The sequence below is a fragment of the Macaca mulatta genome, chromosome Y (genome assembly GCF_049350105.2).
Source record: "Macaca mulatta isolate MMU2019108-1 chromosome Y, T2T-MMU8v2.0, whole genome shotgun sequence".
In the NCBI taxonomy this organism is placed as follows: domain Eukaryota; kingdom Metazoa; phylum Chordata; class Mammalia; order Primates; family Cercopithecidae; genus Macaca; species Macaca mulatta.
The window spans coordinates 10431291-10445009 of record NC_133427.1 but is presented as its reverse complement, the minus strand read 5'-3'; the positions used below and the strand labels follow the sequence as shown (position 1 = coordinate 10445009).

Here is a 13719-nt window from a genome sequence, read left to right as displayed (position 1 = left end):
TGGTTTTCATTTGGCTTACTTATTGTAATATTCTAGGAACTTTCAAGTCATAAGACATTCTGAATGCACAATGTGTATCTATAATATATTGTGCCAATGCACATGTGTGCATGTGTATTATTTATGCCTTTCAACTGTAGCCAAGATTAGCTCTATTCCAAATGCCATTGACTGAATTTTCTCCCTTGATATCTCCAAAACAGAGGCTGCCTAGGGTTTTATTTTTTGATATTGTTATACAAAAATATTGAAAAATTAATAGGAAGGAAAAGCAGAGAAACAGAAAATGTATTGTTTAGCTTCTTATCACTGATAAAGTGAACTGACCTTACTTTTCTAATGCTTATCCTATGAACTTTACATACCTTTTTAAATCCTTCTGCTTTAATGGCAACCGAAGTTGGGATTAAGAGATCTTCAAAATATAATATCAAAGAGTTCTAAATCTGTGTTTTTAAAAACAGTTTTCTTGAGAAATTGTTCAACACTGTTAATTTCTCAAAGGTGCCTGAGACTCAAGATTTGAGGATATTTAGCAGCATTTCTAATCTCTCAGCAATTGATGCTAGTAACAGCCTTAACAATTCCATTTCCAGTCATGAACCAGACTCAGAGTGAAATCTAAAGTAAAATCTACAGACCTATAAAAACCCTAGACAATAACATGGACTGTCTATTATCTTTATAAGCTCATCTACTATAATTTTTCCCCTTCTACAGTCTGCTGCAGCCACAGTTAGCTGGCTTTTAAAAACAATTTAAACAGGTTTCCACCAGGAATCATCATACTTATTGACCTTCCTGCATGCTTACATTATTTTCTTACTATTTTATTTAGATATTTACTTGAAAGTCACTTTGTAAGCAACTTAGTGTATATTTGTTTTACACAAAACCAAAATTGCTTTATAACAGAGAATCTTGCCGCACACATTTCATAGAAATTGATCATTTTAATTAATTTAAAAAAAACAAAAACTTTAAAATATAACCACTGAAAGAAAAACCTGACATCTGGGATTCTAAATTGGAAGTGTAACATTCAACTTTAGTTTATTAAACAAGAGACCAAAGAACATAAATCTCATAAATAAAAATAAACTCTGAAATTAGAAAACACTCAGTGCTTCATGGATAAAAATGAAACCAAAACTGTATGGCTGACAGTTTCAAACCATTCCCAAGAAAAACCTCAAACCATCAAAACAACAGCCTGGACCCTGAAAATCAATAGTTTATATGAACCAAGTAAACATTTAATCAAGAAAGACAATTATAAAATGGCAATTTCTTTGTTGTTGTTGTTGTTGTTTTCCTTTGTGGATTGCCGTATCACCTCCTAATCACAGATGAAGCCTTCAGAATTGAAATCCGCACTCCCAAAGTGAGGACCTGATTCACACTTCTGGGAAATGCAAAGAAGTCATTATGTGCTAAATTATTGTGGTTTTTTTCTAGTCTTTCTACAGGATATATGAAAATTTGATAAAATAAACATTTATTTCTCTTTTGCTTAACGCAGAAGTCACTGTTGGTTGGAAGGGCCAGGAATTGGTCACAAACATTTAAGTTGCTGGAACAAAAAATACAGTTATGTTATAGAATAGGCAAAGTATAAACAGGAGCAAAAGTTGGAGAGATCTGTATTTGCAAAAATCTGAATATTCAAAATCAATTTAATATACTGAAGTGCTGAGAAAATCATGCATAGGCTGATGATGGAAACATTCTAAAAAATGTAAAACAATATATGTTTATAACTTTAGAGTGAGAAGAAGTGAAGGTTAAGACAGAATTATCAAAAATCCAAGGAGAGTATTAATACAAACCTTTTAGTATTTAAAAGTGATAGTTTTTATATTTTTTTATTCATAGTGCCAATGGAATGAAAGCTAAGCTTTTAATAACTAAGAAAACATGTTGCATTTCAGAAATAAAAGCATTCAGTTATCATGTTATGGCATTTTAAATATAAAGTTAGCATTCAATGTTAGCACATAATGACATTTCAAATATAGTTTTCAGAAAAGGAAAAACACAAACAGATAAAATTATGACCAACGTAAGCTAAATGCAGGAATTAAATGTGTCCCAAATTTTGTAGACAAAGAATTTACAACAACAGATTTAAGTAGGGCTAAAGAAAAATGACCGACAAATGATGAAAGAACAACATCAGTGCATCAGTGAGACAAATTATTAAAGAAGCCAAAGAAAAAAAAAAAAAAAAAAACGGAGATGAAGACTGAAATAACATCTACAGTAAAGAAGTTTAACAGCAGATTTGAGCAGGCAAATATTCAGTCAATCCGAAACAATAAAAACTGAAATAACCCAGTCTGAGAGGTAAAATAAAACAAAAAATAAGTGAAAAAAAACCTAAAGAGAAAATAGAACACCATGAGGTATACCAGTACATGCAATATGGACACCTTATAAATGAAGAAAACAGAGGCCAAAAAGAATTTAGGGCAAAAATGGCTGAACATTTCCTGAACTTAAAAATCTGAATTTAAGAGCTGAAAGAGAACAAAATTTTTTTAACTAGAATATAGCCACATGAGAAAACATTATAGTCAATCAAGAGCCAATACAAAGAAAATTGTATACAGAATTGTAATGCAGAAAAATTGTAATACAGAAAGGGAAGAGCAACTTGCTATGCATAAGAAGGTCTCAATTAAAATTAACAGACGACTGTTGAGCAGAAACCCCAGAAATCAGAAGCTGGTGGGATATCCAAGTTTTAATAGAAAAAAAATGCGATAAAACCTGAGTAAAATGATACTCAAGGAAAAATATCTAGATAAACAAAAGCTAAAGGAAATTGTGACTAATGCTTCTCTAACAGAAAAATGCCATTACTATTACAAACCTGGCAGACTTAACTATTAATGCAGCATATTTTTATATTGTTGACCTTAAACATTAATTACACAAGTGAGTATTGTTTATAGTAGGCTATTTTAAGTTTTCAATAATTGAAGTCCTAAATATACCTACTTGTAATATAAAAAATACAACAAAAAGTTTTTAAAAATTAATCAAAATTTTTAAATAAGCAAAAGAAGAAATTGAGGATCAAATAAGAGAAAGAACATATGGGAAGCAAGTTAAGTCAATGCCAGAGTATGTAATATTTCAATTGTAACAATTTTAAATTGAACTTTCGCTTAAAAAGGCACACACTGGTGCCTGTGTACCCTTAAATGAAGGAGTCACTTCTGTGCCTTCTATGCAAGGCATACTTTAGGGGCAAAGAAAAATAGGCCGAAGTAAACCTATAGTAGATTCTGAGAAAGTGGTGCAATGCCCTACCAAGTTTTGTATACCCATCTCTTCAACTATACAATAGGTGCAGTGGCAGGATTATGATGCAATTGCTATAGAGTTGAAAGTCTATCTGAAGGCTTACAGCTTCCAAAAAAAGATTGGTATAGTAAACAAAAATTAAATTTTATCAATTTTATGTCACAGATCAACAGCAGCTACTTATTGTTTATTAAACACCACTGTGGGATGCTGCCTTGCACATATTTCTGGAGTAGCTTACAAGAGCCATGGTATAAAAAAAAGTACTCTGTCTTCCAAATCTCAGGAGGACTTGTTCGCGGATTGCTCTTTCTGTTTGTGGAGGTCCCGGCAGAGGTGAATAGTCATTGTTTTATTTCCCAAACATTATGCAGCCTCTTTTTCGTTCTGCACAATCAACTTTCAGAAGATTTTAAAAGCCAGAACATTTTTTCCTAACTGTTCTTCTTTTTCTCTTAAAAGATTAGATGTTTGTGGACGAAAAGGAAGCACAAAAATATGAGCAAAAATTATTAATAAAAAGAGTAAAATTATTTTAAAACCTAAAACTAGAGATAAAAAGTAAATAAAAGAAAGTAAAAATTCACTACAAGTATTTAAAAGCAGACATGAGCAGGTGGAACAACAAAATAGCAAACCAAAGAAAGGGCAGTTGACATTATTAAGTTGTGAAAGGAAAGAAAAAAGAAGAAAGAAATGAGAACACAGCCTGTGATGCTGTGGGACACTATCAAGCACCCATACTTATGCATATTGGAAGTTCAAAGGATGAGACAAAGAATCAGGAAGACTATTTAGAAACAATAGTGGTAAAGAATGTCAAGATCAAAAAACTCCTGTAAGAGAAATTCAGAGAAACGAACTCAAATTATATGATAATTAAACTCTCTAAAAGAAAGAGAAAATCTTGAAAGCAGCAAGAGATGTGACTATTCATATTCAAAGAACCCTCAAAAATAATCACCAGATTTCTAATCTGAAAATTCAGGAGACAGAAAACAATAAACTAACATATTCCAAATGATGTTAAGAAAAAACTTTTGAACAGAAATCATATGTTCAAAAAGTTGTCCATCATAAGTGAGGGAAAAATTATAATATTTTCAGATAAAAGCAGGGACCTTTTACCAGTAGACTACCTCTTTTAAAATGCCCTATGGGGTGCTTCATGGTAAAATGAACAGACGTTAAACAGCAGTATGAATTAATATATATTACAGTAAAGATAAATACATGAACAATTATAAAACATTAAAAAATTAACAATGTGCACCTCCACAATTTGTTTCCCATATAATTTAAAACACTAATATGTTTTAGAAAAATACTATCACAAACTTGTGTTTTTGACATACAATGAATAAAGGTCTGATTTTGAGAACTCAATAAGTGAAATAATGGGGGTGAAGTTACAGAGAAATAAGGGATTTGTATGTTATTGAAGGTAAACTAGCATAACTTTAAAAGTGAAATAACTTTAGTGTATTCAATGTAATCATAATATCAATGACAAAAAAAAAAAAGAAAAAGAGTAACAGGGAGGTAGAAAGCTATCTGTACTACACCACAGAGTAGGAGCTGTGGATTTAGCTACTCTCACCTGAGGCTATTGAGTCAGCTATCATGACACCATGAGACAATGTCCAAGTTGTCACACCAGGTAGTAAGTGTGGATAATTTAAGGCCCAACTTGCACTACACACTTGTGTTCTCAAGTGTCATCCTGCTTCTCCTAAGCCTTTCAAAGTGCTGGGATTACAGGTGTAAGCCCCTGCACCTGGTCTCTGTCTTCCCACTTTTGTCTTATCTTTTTTCAACAATACTTTCAACCTCAAACTTTAATAGTCGAAAGACTGAAAAAAAAATGGCATGGGCCAGAACAAGTAGATCTTTTTCAAACAATGCCAGAAGAAGAACTTCCAGATCTACCAACCCCAACTTTTCTAAGGAACTCTCCTAAAACGCTAGTGACTGGCAAACACCACAAATTCAAATGCAGCCAGTTATGTGCTGCCAGTCAGAATATTAGCAGAAAAGCAGTGTCACCTCCCTCTGACCCAAAGAATATGGAGCCAGTAAATTCAACTATGAAGAAAGGCACTTGCTCCTCACAGTCCCTTTCAGAACAAGAATACGGCGAGTGGCATTCAGGAACTGAAGAAACTGGACCCTATTGCAGCAGATCACCAGGATACAGTGGTCTTCAAGGAGGCAGAAGGGAAGCTCCTCAGGGCATTATCAGATCCCAGGGCAGGAAAGTGTGGAATAGAGAAGAGGATCCAAATTCACCCATTTTCTCAGATGTCTGGCTTATTTACTGCTTCCATGACTGCAGGTTTAGCTACCAAAAAAAGTATAGTGGTATTAATGGGCCCGATAACAGCCAATGGAACAACAGGTATGCCTACATCAGTTTCAAGAGTGAAAGGTGGACAAAGAAATATTACTGATGGTGGAAGAAACCAGCCTTTTATCAAGAAGATGTACTTCATCACAAGGTTAACAGAAAGTGCCAGTATGTACAGAGACATTGTCGTGAGGAAAGAGGATGGATTCATCCAGATACTGCTATCAACTAGATCAACAGAAAAAAATGCACTGAATATAGAATTAATTAAAGAAATGGTTAATGCTCTGAACAGGGCTGCTGCAGATCACAGCAAGCTCATACTGTTTGGTGCAGCTGGAAGTGTCTTTTGCTGTCGTCTTGATTTTGGGTACTTTGTGAAGCATTTAAGGAATGACAGAAACAGAGCAAGCCTTGAAATGGTGGGCATCATCAAGAACTTTGGGAATAATTTCAAAATATTTAAAAGGCCTATTGTTGTATCAGGGAGCAGACCATCTTTTGGACTAGGTGCATCCATACTGCCTCATTGTGATTTCGTGTGAGCTAATGAAAAGGCTTGGTTCCAAACTCTTTATATGACCTTTCAACACAATCCAGATGATTGTTCTACTGTTACATTTCCTAAGCTGATGGGTGAAGCATCTGCCAGTTAATTGCTGGGTGAAAGCTGATAGCACAGGAGGCATGTGTCAAAGACCTGGTCACTCAGATCTCTTTCCAAGTTCACCCAATAGGTTATGATACAAATGAAGGAGTCTGCCTCATGTAATAGAGTTGTGCTGGAGAAATGTAAGGCCCTTGTATGCTGTAATATTAAGATAAGTTGGCACAGGCCAAACAGAGAGAGTGTGAAGAGGTGAAGAAAATCTGAGGCTCAGTCCAAAGGATCAAATCCACGTTAAAATATGTGCAAAATAAAATTGATGAGTTTTAATTGTCAGTCTGTCTGCTCAGGACACAAGAACTGAGCTGAACCAGATACATCATAAGTTGTGAGATGCCCTAATCCATCTTCATAGCCCAAAACAATTTCAGCCATATCTAAAGCCTGAAAGCAGAACTGGAAATGTCCAAGCTATGTATTGAAATTATCGGCCGGGCGCGGTGGCTCAAGCCTGTAATCCCAGCACTTTGGGAGGCCGAGACGGGCGGATCACGAGGTCAGGAGATCGAGACCATCCTGGCTAACACGGTGAAACCCCGTCTCTACTAAAAAATACAAAAAACTAGCCGGGCGAGGTGGCGGGCGCCTGTAGTCCCAGCTACTTGGGAGGCTGAGGCAGGAGAATGGCGTAAACCCGGGAGGCGGAGCTTGCAGTGAGCTGAGATCCGGCCACTGTACTCCAGCTCGGGTGACAGAGCAGACTCTGTCTCAAAAAAAAAAAAAAAAAAAAAAAAAAAAGAAATTATCAAGGCATTTTTAAGCACTGCAACTTTAAAATAAGTAATACAACAGCTTCTTTGCCTAAATGTGATTATTTTGTGCACACACAAGCCCAGATATAAAAGCAGATTGGTGAGTACTACACTGTTCTTGCAAGATCTATGTTTTATCTATGTCTACTATGATATATAAGACCAGAATTGTGTTTTATTAGATTTGGTTGACAGAGATTTATGTAATAATGTTTGTTTTTCTTATTTTTTTATCCTACAATGCAGTCTACTGGGGTATGAGGCAGCCTCTACTCCCCTCCCACAAAAAACACACAGAATTATCAGAGATGGTGACTTTGACTTTATAGTGGCACACATACCTCAGAGACACAAAATTCTAAATCAAAAGATTATATTTTACGATAAATATTTTTGACACAAAGTTCACTGATGATCATTCTCCTAAACTAAACATCTGGTTAGAATTTATGCTGAGATATCACTTGATTTTCTTTTCTTTTATAAATATCTACTTTCTTACTCAGTTAACATAAAGAAACCTTTATCTCTCTAAAGTAAAACTTGTTGCAATGTATTAGTGAATTATGGGATCATCTTTATGGAAATATCCACATTTTAATGTTTATCCTGTGCAGATGTAGATTAACTTAGAGTATGTTCTAGTAAGGAAGTTAAAATTCTGGACACATTCTTAAAGGCAGAAACTTCTTTCAAAATGAAGAAAAGACACCGACATTCAGTATGACATTTAAAATTATTGATATCCGTATTTATATGCACACAATTTTGTAGAACACTCTACATGTTCAGTTATCCAGAAGCTCTCTGAATCCTTTCCTGTTGGTTTTTATGGAGGGTCCATTACATAGCCTGATTGAATAATCCACTGACCACTGGTGATCCACTAATCCACTGACGAAATGTGACATTGTCACAGGATCTCTTGGATGTCGCTTCACCATCTATGAATCTCTTTGGGTGAAGGCACGTTTGCACAACATCAGAGTGGGCACTGGGAGCTGGAAGAGACCAGGCAATGGGAGCAGGCACTTCCGGGCCTTTATTGGAAGGATGGCTTCCGAGGCCTCGGAAAGGAGATGGATGACTGAATCTGCATCTGTGTTGGGGCAGCTGCCACTGCTCCTGATTAGGTGGGGCTCCTGCTCATTCAACATGGATATGAGTGTGAGTTCTGCCTTTTCTTGGTTTCCACAAGTTTCACAGAGTGCTCAGGGCTGGCTTCACCTCCCTCATTGCACCTAGCATATTTGCAGCAGCCTCTGTAAATGGGCTGCTGCTGCCATTACCTGCAGCACCTCTCTCATTTTAGAATGATGCAGAGCAAACATGAGAGATCCTACCCTCATGGCTTTGTCTTTTCATTGAGAAGCCCCAGCATGAAGCTCTCTGTCAACATTATCATGTTGGATATGTTGGAGCACTTTGGAGATTCCAAAGATTTTAGAGTTCTATGGCAGAAAGCAGTCAAATGGCAAACATATTTTACAACCTTATGGCTACTAAAAAGAAAACCACAGGACTAGAGTGTTCCAATGTTGAATTCTAAGAAGAAAAACTGTATTCCTTTATTAAAACTTTTATTTTAAAAGAAGAAAGTACAGATTGAATATGGCTGATAAAAAATTTCAAATGTGCTCTAATACGAGTTTTGATTGATTCCATGACAAAAGTGGAATATTGTGCAGAAAAGCCCTTAACACAGACGTCGTTTAGTCTACAAAATACGCAAAATGACTTTCATGAAAGTGTGATAGAAAAGATAACCGAGGAAGCTAGAAGGGGTTTTTGGTAAAACTCTTTTATACAGAGGAACAGCCTGAAAATGTAGGCTGCAGACACCAATAAAAAAGTTGAAGAGGAGGATAGCCAAATGATATAACCATAGTTGCACTAATAAGAAAAGCAGGCAGAATATGAAAATGCCTTTGTCATTTTTGCCTAAAACATATTCACAGGTACACAGATAAGGGAACAAGGCCAAAGGAATAAGTGCCTCTGTCATTCATATAATTAGCAGATTTCAAGAAAATACACACTCCTCCCTTTGTGGACATGATACATGATAGACTCCAGTGGGCTCTGATGTAATATTTGTTTTTTATTATTTTGGACATGCTTTGGAATGGGAGCAAAGCATTCATGAATGATCCCTTCAACTTCTGCTTTTCATCAGCCCAGTGTTCCAGACAAAGCTTTTACTTTAGCCTGTCATTTTTCCCAGACCAAGTACTGAACCTAGCTGAGTAGTGCTTTCTTCAGGACAGCCCACAGACACCTCAGAACATTTCATTCTTTCCCTAAAAATTTTAAGGAAAAATTCTTAAAAATTCTTTCATAAAAAGCCCTGACCCAGATTTATAGTTGGAAACTCTCGCAAATCCCCTCTTTACTGTGGAGACCTTTCTTCTTTTGCTTATTAACATTTTATTCCTACTTCAACTTTGACTTATCCATGCTCCTTAATTATTGTGGCCATGAGACATTACTTCAGCCTGTGATTGGTCCCAGGCCAAAGTCTCAGGCCAAGCTGTCACTTCAGCTCCGTGGTCCAGGGCCAAGTTCCAAGACTAAGTTTAGTAGCTTCTATAAATTATCACTTCAGCTCCAGATTAATCCAAGGCCAAGGTTCAGGGCCAAGCCAAATAATGCTTCTCCAAGCCTACTTAGCACATTTCTATACTTCCCTGCCTTTAGAAACCAAAAAGCCTAGCCTCAGAGTAGGTTAACCACTCACATTCCACCTCCACTTTGAAGAGATTTTTACTTTCACTTATAAAAACTTTGCTTCACGGGCACGGTGGCTCACGCCTGTAATCCCAGCACTTTGGGAGGCCGAGGCGAGCGGATCACAAGGTCAGGAGATCGAGACCATCCTGGCCAACACGGTGAAACGCCATATCTACTAAAAATACAAAAATGAGCCAGGCCAGGGGGCGGCACCTGTAGTCCCAGCTACTCGGGAGGCTGAGGCAGGAGAATGGCGTGAACCCGTGGGCAGAGCTTGCACTGAGCTGAGATCCGGCCACTGCACTCCAGCCTGGGCGACAGAGCAAGCCTCCGTCTCAAAAAAAAAAAAAAAAAAAAAAAAAAAAAAAAAAAAAAAAACAACACTTTGCTTCAACCTATTTGAATCCATCCTCCCAAATTTTATTGGCTATGAAACAAAGAGCCCTGTGTGATACCTCACAATTAGAGATTGCTACATTTTGGTGCACTAACGAAACTACAATGGTTGAAGTCTGGGAAGTGAGCTCTGGGACACATCAGCCTTAAGAGACCAACTGACAAACTGGCCCCACACTGTGATACACACCCTTGGGGGCAGTCAACCATGTAGTGGTCACCAGCACAGGCTGGAAAGGTTCAAGGTAGCTTTATACAATCTAGAAACCTGAGGGATACCATCAAACAGTCATAATTATGCATTTTGGAAGTTCAAAGAAAGAGACAAAGAATCAAGAAGACTATTTAATAAAACAGTCGTAAAGAAGGCAACAATTTAAGACAATAAATAAGCACCCAAGAAGCTCAACAAACTCCAACTAACAGAAACTCAAAGAAAGAAACTCAAACTTGCCTGATAATTAAACTGTCTAAAACAAATACAAAGAGAATGTTGAGGATTTTCAAGGGAAGAATAGGAAGTGGCTAGTCATGTAAAAGAGACCCTCAAAAATAACCAGTGGATTTCTTATCTGAATAACCAGTGAATAACCAGTGGATTTCTTATCTGAAAACTAAGATGACAGAAAGCAGTAGACTAATACATTCCAAGTGATGTCAGAAAAAACTGTCAAACCTAAATGTTATGATCCAAAAAATTGTCCATCAACTGTGAGGGACAAATAATGATATTCTCAGATAAAAGCTGGCACCTTTTACCAGAAGCCTACCCTTTAAGAAATATCTTATGGAGTACTTCAGGGTAGGATGAACAGACACTCAAAAGCAGTATGAATAAGAAAGATTAAGGTAAAGATAAATACATGAAAAAATATAAAATGTAAAAAATTTAAAAATGTGCACCTCCACAATTTATTCTCCACATAACTTAAAACACTAATATATTTAATAAAAGAAAGCTACCACTAATTTGTGTTTTTGCCACAAAATGCATAAAGGTATAATTTTGAGAACTCAGTAAGGGAAATAATGGAGTTAAGTTATACTCGAGTAAAGGTTTTGTATGTTACTTATATAAGCTAATGTAAGTTTAAAAATGTTACAACATTAGAATTTCAATATAGTCATCATGGCAACTACAACATGACAATACAAAAATGGGAATACAGAGTATTTGGTGGTGGTCTGGTGGGAAGAGTATGAGAAACAGGATGACACTTGGGAACCTGAGCAGCACCTCTTGAACTGTGAAAAATATATATGTGATTTTAACAGATGACAGACTGAAAAACAGAATAAAATGACATGGACCAGAAGAAGTAGAATTTTTTCAAACAATGCTGGAAGAGGAACTTCCAGATCTACCAATCCAAACTTTTCTAAGAAGTTTCCTAAAATGCTAGTGACTGGCAAATACCACAAATCAAAAAACAGCCAGTCATTTGCTGCCAGCAACGATATTAAGACAAAGGCAGTTTGACTTATCTCTGACACAAAGAATATAGAGCAAGTAAATTCAACTATCAGCACACTTGCACCTCACAGCCCCTTTAACAATAAGAAGACTGTGAGCAACTTTCAGGAACTCAAGAAACTGGACCTGATTGCAGCAGATAAGCAGGATGTGGTAGTCCTGAAGGTGATAGAAGGGAAGCTCATCAAGGCTTTTCCGGCTCCTGGTGCAGAACAGGCTGGACTGGAGAACAGGATCTATATACAGCCACTAATGTCTCAGATGTCTGACTCATTTACTGCTTCCATGACCACAGGTTCAGCTACCAAAAAAATGTAATAGACCCATTAGCAGCCAATAAGAACAACAGACATACATACATCAGTTTCAAGAGTGAATGGTGGCCAAAGAAACGTTACTGATGATGGCAGAGGCCAGCCTTTTATCAAGAAGATATATATACTTCACCATAAGCCTAACAGAAAGTGCAGACACATACAGAGACATTGTAGTGAAGAAAGAGGATGGATTCACCCAGATATTGCTATCAACTAGATTGACACAAAAAAGTGCACTGAATACAGAAGTAATTAAAGAACTGGTTAATGCTCTGAATCGGGCTGCTGCAGATGACAGCAAGTTCATGCTGTTCCATGCAGCTGGAAGTGTCTTTTGCTGTGGTCTTGATTTTGCTGTGGTCTTGATACTTTGTGATGCATTTAAGGAATTACAGAAACAGAGCAAGCTTTGAAATGGTGGACCCCATCAAGGACATTGTGAATATAGTTATTCAATTTAAAAAGCCTATTTTTCTATCAGTCAATGTCCCTGCCATTGGACTATTGCATCCATACTGCCTCTTTGTGATCTCATGTATGCTAATGAAAAGATTTGGTTACAAACCCCTTACACAACCTTTCAACGAGTCTAAATGACTGTTCTACTGTTATATTTCAGAAAATGATGGGTGAAGCATCTGCCAGTGAAATGTGAATTGCTGGGCATAAGCTGACATTACCAAAGGTATGTGCCATAGGCCTGGTCTCTCAAGTGTTTTTGGCTAGAACTTTCACCCAAGACGTTATGACTCAAATTAAGGAACTTGCATCATATAATCAAGTGGTGCTGGAATAATGTTAGGCCCTTGTTCCCTGTAGTATTAAGATGGAGTTGAAACAGGCCAATGAGAGAGAGTGTGAGGTACTGAGGGATCTGAGGCTCAGTCCAAGGGATAGAGTCCATGTTGAAGTATGTGCAGAATAAAACTGATGAGTTTTAATTGTCAGTCTGTATGCTGAGGACACAAGGACAAAGCTGAACCAAATATATCATGAGATGCAAGATGTCCTAATTCATCTTCATAGTCCAAAACAATTTCACCAATAGCTAAGGCTTGGAAAGAGAACTTGAAAGGTCCAAACTGTGTATTTAAATGATCAAGGCATTTTTAAACACTGTAAATTTAAAATAAGTAATAAAACAGTTTATTTGCCCAAATGTGATTATTTTATGCACACATAAGCCCAAATATAACAGCAGCGTGGTGGGTACTAGACTGTTCTTGTAAGCTCTAATTTGTATTTATGACTACTACTATATGTAGGACAAGAATTGCATTTTATTAGATGTGAATAACAGAGAATTCTGTAATAATGTTTACTTTTCTCATTTTTGTATTCTAGAATGCAGAGTCTACTGGGGTATGAGGCAGTCGCAGCTTCCCTGCCATAAAGAAAGACACAGAACTATTGGAGATGGTTCCTTTGACTTTATAGTGGCACAAATACTTCAGAGACAAAAAGTTATAAATTAAAAGATTTATCTTTTAGAATAAAGATTTCTGACACAAAATTCACTTATGATAATTCTCCTAAACTGAATATATGATTAAAATATATGTTGAGATATCACTTGATTTTCTTCTCTTTTATAAATGTCTAGTTCTTACCCAGTTAACAAAAGAAATCTTCATCTCTCTAAAGTAAAACTTGTTTCACCCTATTAGCAAATTATGGAATTATTTTGGTGGAAACATCTGCATTCTAATGTTTGTATTGTGCAG

The 13719-nt window shown here is 36.4% G+C and overlaps 2 pseudogenes; both read left to right on the top strand.

Annotated features, from left to right (window-relative positions):
- The first annotated feature begins 4951 nt into the window (after positions 1-4951).
- On the top strand, positions 4952-6596 carry LOC106995423 (testis-specific chromodomain protein Y 2-like; annotated as a pseudogene).
- Positions 6597-11360: 4764 nt separating this feature from the next.
- On the top strand, positions 11361-12791 carry LOC114676973 (testis-specific chromodomain protein Y 2-like; annotated as a pseudogene).
- The last annotated feature ends 928 nt before the right edge of the window (positions 12792-13719 follow it).